General features: G+C 40.9%; 1 long non-coding RNA gene across 1 annotated transcript in view; it reads right to left on the bottom strand.

The window, feature by feature from the left end:
• Nucleotides 1-9,726, bottom strand: part of LOC308096228 — a 183,580-nt gene that overhangs the window by 148,825 nt on the left and 25,029 nt on the right. The window lies entirely within an intron of this gene.

Raw genomic sequence — 9,726 nt, 5'->3', positions numbered from 1 at the left:
GAGGAGGAGGAGAGGTAAGGTAGGGTTAAGAACATGTGATGCATTGGCGTGTAGCTATTTGTGTTCACCACCCACACTACGGGCCTCATCTCCCTCTGAAGCCACCTGGAGCTACAGGAGAGCCTCAATCATCTCCCTCAGCACCGAGTTAAATCTATGAAAGAAATAGAGTGCTTCTCCAGAGAGCCCCAGAAAAGCATTCCTTTCTGACGTAGCCTACATGCAGGGGTGGTTCATGGAGACTCTCATATCAGTCCTCAGGTTATATAAAGACAGTGGTTCTCAAACCTTTTCACGTCAAGGACTCCCAAATTGATAAATATTTGTCCGTGGACCCCCATCTGAAAATATGTTGTGCCAGGGACCCCCAGAAGCAAAGATTTGTGTTAAAAATGTTTACTAATGTTCAAGATTTTTGAAACATAGCAGATCTACAAGCTCATAGCGTGGCACTCGGGGCGATCTGCCATTTTTGAATAGCCAACATATAAAAGGTTAAAGTGGTTAAAAATGATTGTGATGCTATATCAACCACTTTTGCTGGGGACCCCTTGGTCCCCCCCCCCCCCCCCCCCCAAGGACCCAACTTTAAGAACCACTGATATAAGACACACAAGATTTCGCATTAAACCATAGACGATGGCTACATGGTTAAGACGGCCAAGGTTGAGGCTGCGAGGGCTTGGATGGCCACAGGTAATGGAGAACTGTCAGTGAAGTCACCTGAAGTTAAGCACTTAAACCTTACTGTGTGTGTGTGTGTGTGTGTGTGTGTGTGTGTGTGTGTGTGTGTGTGTGTGTGTGTGTGTGTGTGTGTGTGTGTGTGTGTGTGTGTGTGTGTGTGGAGGGGGGGTGTATTGTGTTGGAAAAACAAGCTCGTCTTGGACAATGTCTTGTGTAAAATATATTTGACAATTAAATTGTTCAAAAGCAAACAAACAGCAACTTGCCAAGCAATGGTCTATCACACAGCTCCTATCCAAGTAGGAATGCTCTCTGGTTTTTAATATCACGTAGTAAATTGCACAAAAATGTATCATCATGTGACATGCTCTGATTTACACCAAAGCATTCCTCACATCACTTTTTACAGTATTTTTGGTGTGAATATTTTTTTTAAGCATACATAATTGCATTTTCTACTTAAAAATCACGGTCGACCTAACGTGGTGAAGAGAGTGAGTGATTCTGTAAAAGGATTTCATTAGAAAATCAGCTGCAGCCTCACCAAAGGTATCACATCCAGCCATGTGCTGTTAGACTCTTATCAGAATGCTGTACAGAGAGCACGCAAACGTTTTACATTACTGTGGTGCAGTGGTGGACAGTACATTTACTTAAGTACCATTTTGATGTATTTTTACTTTACTGGAGATTTCCAATTTTCAATACTTTTACTTCTACTCTTTCTACTGTACATCTCAGAGGCAAATGTACTTTTACTCCACTACAATTATTTGAAAACTTTAGTTACTAGTTACTTTTAAGATTTTGATTATTATTACAGAACGTAGGGCCTACATTAACCACTTCAGCCCTACACTGTATATACGTTGGCTATTTGAAAATAGCCGATCTACATGCTCACAACGCGTCGCAATGCAAAATGACGAGTGCTTTTACTTTTGGTATCCTACTTTAAGTATATTTTGATGCCAATACTTTTGTACTTATCCTCAAGTACATTTTGAATACATGACTTTCTTGAAACAGAGTATTTTTACATTGTGGTATTGATACTTTGACTTTTTCCATCACTGGTGTGGTGCTTCTCTTGTTCTTGTACTTAGTGATGAAAGATCGAGCGTGTGACTGTGCACGCACGCGTGAGTGCATGAAAGACAGAAAGAGAAAACATCCATTACAAGTTTCCATGAAGTGCTGTGAATGTGACATCATCTTCAGGGCTTTAAGAGATGTGACATCATCTTCAGGGCTTTAAGAGTGTCATATAGTGGTGTTCAAACGAGAAGCTGCATTCAAAATGAGAGATAATCATAGAGCTGCAGGAAGAGGACAATGAATGCAGAGAGAAAGAAGGAAATGGCAGCCGCTTCTGTGATGATTTGGCTGTCATGTTGATAACAGGTCTGGCTTGTGTTATTCACACGTGTACTGTCTTCTGTCTCTAAAGGTGAGAGAGACAGATAATTCACTGGGAAAGAGCTGGCCATATCTCTAAATAAAACGCAACATTTATATAAGAGTGTGAGCCTTCTATGACTACAGCAGATAGTCGCAGATAGTCACACACACACACACACACACACACACACACACACACACACACACACACACACACACACACACACACACACACACACACACACACACACACACACACACACACACACACACACACACACACACACACACACACACACACACACAAACCAACCACATTATTCAAAGCATGCACTGCTCAAACACGCGAACATGTTTGAGAACTACAGGGTTAATAGTTCCTGGCAACACAACATGTTTACTATATTTAATGAACGTCCTTACTGGAAACTAGCTGCTGTGTTTGGAATGTGAACTGACAGAGGATTCCTGTAGACTGACAGGAACCAGGATTGACAGCTCATCATGTTGCATTGTGACTCGTGAGTTTGCAGATCGTCAATGTTTCGGCGAAGATACAAAGTACAGACCCCTGAGAACTCCGGTCAACCAAGTATAGAGGGTTAAATTGTTAAGAACGTATAGATATTTACTTTGAAAATTGGAAAATCAAAGCACAGTGCCAGAACCGGCTATGTCTGTTGTGGCCACCTTGCAACACACACACACAAACACACAAACACACACACACACACACACACACACACACACACACACACACACACACACACACACACACACACACACACACACACACACACACACACACACACACACAGAAATGTGTGCAGAAATGTGTGCAGAAATGTGAAGGTCAGGATTGATGTCAGAATGTTAAAGGAGGATTTCACTTTAAAACAACACTAGGTTCAATATTTAGATTTTTCTTATTAATTTGATCAGACACTGTAACCGAAATACATTACATATATATGCATTTGACCTGAATAACCAATAAAAAAAATATTTGTCCGTGGACCCCCATCTGAAAATATGTTGTGCCAGGGACCCCCAGAAGCAAAGATTTGTGTTAAAAATGTTTACTAATGTTCAAGATTTTTGAAACATAGCAGATCTACAAGCTCATAGCGTGGCACTCGGGGCGATCTGCCATTTTTGAATAGCCAACATATAAAAGGTTAAAGTGGTTAAAAATGATTGTGATGCTATATCAACCACTTTTGCTGGGGACCCCTTGGTCCCCCCCCCCCCCCCCCCCCCCAAGGACCCAACTTTAAGAACCACTGATATAAGACACACACGATTTCGCATTAAACCATAGACGATGGCTACATGGTTAAGACGGCCAAGGTTGAGGCTGCGAGGGCTTGGATGGCCACAGGTAATGGAGAACTGTCAGTGAAGTCACCTGAAGTTAAGCACTTAAACCTTACTGTGTGTGTGTGTGTGTGTGTGTGTGTGTGTGTGTGTGTGTGTGTGTGTGTGTGTGTGTGTGTGTGTGTGTGTGTGTGTGTGTGTGTGTGTGTGTGTGTGTGTGTGGAGGGGGGGTGTATTGTGTTGGAAAAACAAGCTCGTCTTGGACAATGTCTTGTGTAAAATATATTTGACAATTAAATTGTTCAAAAGCAAACAAACAGCAACTTGCCAAGCAATGGTCTATCACACAGCTCCTATCCAAGTAGGAATGCTCTCTGGTTTTTAATATCACGTAGTAAATTGCACAAAAATGTATCATCATGTGACATGCTCTGATTTACACCAAAGCATTCCTCACATCACTTTTTACAGTATTTTTGGTGTGAATATTTTTTTTAAGCATACATAATTGCATTTTCTACTTAAAAATCACGGTCGACCTAACGTGGTGAAGAGAGTGAGTGATTCTGTAAAAGGATTTCATTAGAAAATCAGCTGCAGCCTCACCAAAGGTATCACATCCAGCCATGTGCTGTTAGACTCTTATCAGAATGCTGTACAGAGAGCACGCAAACGTTTTACATTACTGTGGTGCAGTGGTGGACAGTACATTTACTTAAGTACCATTTTGATGTATTTTTACTTTACTGGAGATTTCCAATTTTCAATACTTTTACTTCTACTCCTTCTACTGTACATCTCAGAGGCAAATGTACTTTTACTCCACTACAATTATTTGAAAACTTTAGTTACTAGTTACTTTTAAGATTTTGATTATTATTACAGAACGTAGGGCCTACATTAACCACTTCAGCCCTACACTGTATATACGTTGGCTATTTGAAAATAGCCGATCTACATGCTCACAACGCGTCGCAATGCAAAATGACGAGTGCTTTTACTTTTGGTATCCTACTTTAAGTATATTTTGATGCCAATACTTTTGTACTTATCCTCAAGTACATTTTGAATACATGACTTTCTTGAAACAGAGTATTTTTACATTGTGGTATTGATACTTTGACTTTTTCCATCACTGGTGTGGTGCTTCTCTTGTTCTTGTACTTAGTGATGAAAGATCGAGCGTGTGACTGTGCACGCACGCGTGAGTGCATGAAAGACAGAAAGAGAAAACATCCATTACAAGTTTCCATGAAGTGCTGTGAATGTGACATCATCTTCAGGGCTTTAAGAGATGTGACATCATCTTCAGGGCTTTAAGAGTGTCATATAGTGGTGTTCAAACGAGAAGCTGCATTCAAAATGAGAGATAATCATAGAGCTGCAGGAAGAGGACAATGAATGCAGAGAGAAAGAAGGAAATGGCAGCCGCTTCTGTGATGATTTGGCTGTCATGTTGATAACAGGTCTGGCTTGTGTTATTCACACGTGTACTGTCTTCTGTCTCTAAAGGTGAGAGAGACAGATAATTCACTGGGAAAGAGCTGGCCATATCTCTAAATAAAACGCAACATTTATATAAGAGTGTGAGCCTTCTATGACTACAGCAGATAGTCGCAGATAGTCACACACACACACACACACACACACACACACACACACACACACACACACACACACACACACACACACACACACACACACACACACACACACACACACACACACACACACACACACACACACACAAACCAACCACATTATTCAAAGCATGCACTGCTCAAGGTGCGGCCATAGTTGAATGATTATAGAGCCCGCCTTGGAACCCAGAGGTCTCAGGTTCAATTCCAGGCCCTGCAGCAATGTGTCAAAGTGTCCCTGACCAAGATACTTTACCCCCAACTGCTCCCCGAGACACTGCCCCCTAGTGCCCACTGCTCCTGTCACTAAGGATGGGTTAAATGCAGATGCTGGTGTTTTCCAAAATATCCAGTGACAAATACCACAAAGGTGTGTGCCACAGAACAATAATAATAATAATAATAATGTAGTCCACACACTGTGTGGACTACATTATTATTATTATTATTATTGTTCTGAATAAACATAAAAATGCATGACCGTCTGTCTAGGATTCTGTGTAATAAAGCTATGCACGATTATGCATTATGTGAATTCATATTTTGAATAAGAGCTTGGTGAAAAGGAAAACATCCTTCAACTCGTTAAAACCGGATAAGCATCTGTGTCATTTTAACGATTTTATCGTTGGCTATTACAAAATAGCAGATATACAAGCTCACAGCGCGTCACTTCGTGCCACGCTGTGAGCTTGTATATCTGCTATTATTGAACATTTTTGAAATGTTGATATATATTCTTTAACACAAATCTTCTCTTCTGGTGGTCCCTGGCACAAAACATTTTCAGATGGGGGGTCCACGTCCAAATACATATAATTATGGGGGTCCTTGGCACGCGAACATGTTTGAGAACTATAGGGTTAATAGTTCCTGGCAACACAACATGTTTACTATATTTAATGAACGTCCTTACTGGAAACTAGCTGCTGTGTTTGGAATGTGAACTGACAGAGGATTCCTGTAGACTGACAGGAACCAGGATTGACAGCTCATCATGTTGCATTGTGACTCGTGAGTTTGCAGATCGTCAATGTTTCGGCGAAGATACAAAGTACAGACCCCTGAGAACTCCGGTCAACCAAGTATAGAGGGTTAAATTGTTAAGAACGTATAGATATTTACTTTGAAAATTGGAAAATCAAAGCACAGTGCCAGAACCGGCTATGTCTGTTGTGGCCACCTTGCAACACACACACACAAACACACAAACACACACACACACACACACACACACACACACACACACACACACACACACACACACACACACACACACACACACACACACACACACACACACACACACACAGAAATGTGTGCAGAAATGTGTGCAGAAATGTGAAGGTCAGGATTGATGTCAGAATGTTAAAGGAGGATTTCACTTTAAAACAACACTAGGTTCAATATTTAGATTTTTCTTATTAATTTGATCAGACACTGTAACCGAAATACATTACATATATATGCATTTGACCTGAATAACCAATAAAAAAAATATTTGTCCGTGGACCCCCATCTGAAAATATGTTGTGCCAGGGACCCCCAGAAGCAAAGATTTGTGTTAAAAATGTTTACTAATGTTCAAGATTTTTGAAACATAGCAGATCTACAAGCTCATAGCGTGGCACTCGGGGCGATCTGCCATTTTTGAATAGCCAACATATAAAAGGTTAAAGTGGTTAAAAATGATTGTGATGCTATATCAACCACTTTTGCTGGGGACCCCTTGGTCCCCCCCCCCCCCCCCAGGACCCAACTTTAAGAACCACTGATATAAGACACACAAGATTTCGCATTAAACCATAGACGATGGCTACATGGTTAAGACGGCCAAGGTTGAGGCTGCGAGGGCTTGGATGGCCACAGGTAATGGAGAACTGTCAGTGAAGTCACCTGAAGTTAAGCACTTAAACCTTACTGTGTGTGTGTGTGTGTGTGTGTGTGTGTGTGTGTGTGTGTGTGTGTGTGTGTGTGTGTGTGTGTGTGTGTGTGTGTGTGTGTGTGTGTGTGTGTGTGTGTGTGTGTGTGTGTGGAGGGGGGGTGTATTGTGTTGGAAAAACAAGCTCGTCTTGGACAATGTCTTGTGTAAAATATATTTGACAATTAAATTGTTCAAAAGCAAACAAACAGCAACTTGCCAAGCAATGGTCTATCACACAGCTCCTATCCAAGTAGGAATGCTCTCTGGTTTTTAATATCACGTAGTAAATTGCACAAAAATGTATCATCATGTGAATGCTCTGATTTACACCAAAGCATTCCTCACATCACTTTTTACAGTATTTTTGGTGTGAATATTTTTTTTAAGCATACATAATTGCATTTTCTACTTAAAAATCACGGTCGACCTAACGTGGTGAAGAGAGTGAGTGATTCTGTAAAAGGATTTCATTAGAAAATCAGCTGCAGCCTCACCAAAGGTATCACATCCAGCCATGTGCTGTTAGACTCTTATCAGAATGCTGTACAGAGAGCACGCAAACGTTTTACATTACTGTGGTGCAGTGGTGGACAGTACATTTACTTAAGTACCATTTTGATGTATTTTTACTTTACTGGAGATTTCCAATTTTCAATACTTTTACTTCTACTCCTTCTACTGTACATCTCAGAGGCAAATGTACTTTTACTCCACTACAATTATTTGAAAACTTTAGTTACTAGTTACTTTTAAGATTTTGATTATTATTACAGAACGTAGGGCCTACATTAACCACTTCAGCCCTACACTGTATATACGTTGGCTATTTGAAAATAGCCGATCTACATGCTCACAACGCGTCGCAATGCAAAATGACGAGTGCTTTTACTTTTGGTATCCTACTTTAAGTATATTTTGATGCCAATACTTTTGTACTTATCCTCAAGTACATTTTGAATACATGACTTTCTTGAAACAGAGTATTTTTACATTGTGGTATTGATACTTTGACTTTTTCCATCACTGGTGTGGTGCTTCTCTTGTTCTTGTACTTAGTGATGAAAGATCGAGCGTGTGACTGTGCACGCACGCGTGAGTGCATGAAAGACAGAAAGAGAAAACATCCATTACAAGTTTCCATGAAGTGCTGTGAATGTGACATCATCTTCAGGGCTTTAAGAGATGTGACATCATCTTCAGGGCTTTAAGAGTGTCATATAGTGGTGTTCAAACGAGAAGCTGCATTCAAAATGAGAGATAATCATAGAGCTGCAGGAAGAGGACAATGAATGCAGAGAGAAAGAAGGAAATGGCAGCCGCTTCTGTGATGATTTGGCTGTCATGTTGATAACAGGTCTGGCTTGTGTTATTCACACGTGTACCGTCTTCTGTCTCTAAAGGTGAGAGAGACAGATAATTCACTGGGAAAGAGCTGGCCATATCTCTAAATAAAACGCAACATTTATATAAGAGTGTGAGCCTTCTATGACTACAGCAGATAGTCGCAGATAGTCACACACACACACACACACACACACACACACACACACACACACACACACACACACACACACACACACACACACACACACACACACACACACACACACCCCCACACACACACACACACACACACACACACACAAACCAACCACATTATTCAAAGCATGCACTGCTCAAGGTGCGGCCATAGTTGAATGATTATAGAGCCCGCCTTGGAACCCAGAGGTCTCAGGTTCAATTCCAGGCCCTGCAGCAATGTGTCAAAGTGTCCCTGACCAAGATACTTTACCCCCAACTGCTCCCCGAGACACTGCCCCCTAGTGCCCACTGCTCCTGTCACTAAGGATGGGTTAAATGCAGATGCTGGTGTTTTCCAAAATATCCAGTGACAAATACCACAAAGGTGTGTGCCACAGAACAATAATAATAATAATAATAATGTAGTCCACACACTGTGTGGACTACATTATTATTATTATTATTATTGTTCTGAATAAACATAAAAATGCATGACCGTCTGTCTAGGATTCTGTGTAATAAAGCTATGCACGATTATGCATTATGTGAATTCATATTTTGAATAAGAGCTTGGTGAAAAGGAAAACATCCTTCAACTCGTTAAAACCGGATAAGCATCTGTGTCATTTTAACGATTTTATCGTTGGCTATTACAAAATAGCAGATATACAAGCTCACAGCGCGTCACTTCGTGCCACGCTGTGAGCTTGTATATCTGCTATTATTGAACATTTTTGAAATGTTGATATATATTCTTTAACACAAATCTTCTCTTCTGGTGGTCCCTGGCACAAAACATTTTCAGATGGGGGGTCCACGTCCAAATACATATAATTATGGGGGTCCTTGGCACGCGAACATGTTTGAGAACTATAGGGTTAATAGTTCCTGGCAACACAACATGTTTACTATATTTAATGAACGTCCTTACTGGAAACTAGCTGCTGTGTTTGGAATGTGAACTGACAGAGGATTCCTGTAGACTGACAGGAACCAGGATTGACAGCTCATCATGTTGCATTGTGACTCGTGAGTTTGCAGATCGTCAATGTTTCGGCGAAGATACAAAGTACAGACCCCTGAGAACTCCGGTCAACCAAGTATAGAGGGTTAAATTGTTAAGAACGTATAGATATTTACTTTGAAAATTGGAAAATCAAAGCACAGTGCCAGAACCGGCTATGTCTGTTGTGGCCACCTTGCAACACACACACACAAACACACAAACACACACACACA

This window comes from Gymnoscopelus braueri, assembly GCF_963280865.1.
Source record: "Gymnoscopelus braueri genome assembly, chromosome: 12".
Classification (NCBI taxonomy): Eukaryota; Metazoa; Chordata; class Actinopteri; order Myctophiformes; family Myctophidae; genus Gymnoscopelus; species Gymnoscopelus braueri.
Note: the sequence above shows the minus strand (reverse complement) of the source record. Positions and strands in the feature narration are given on the sequence as shown.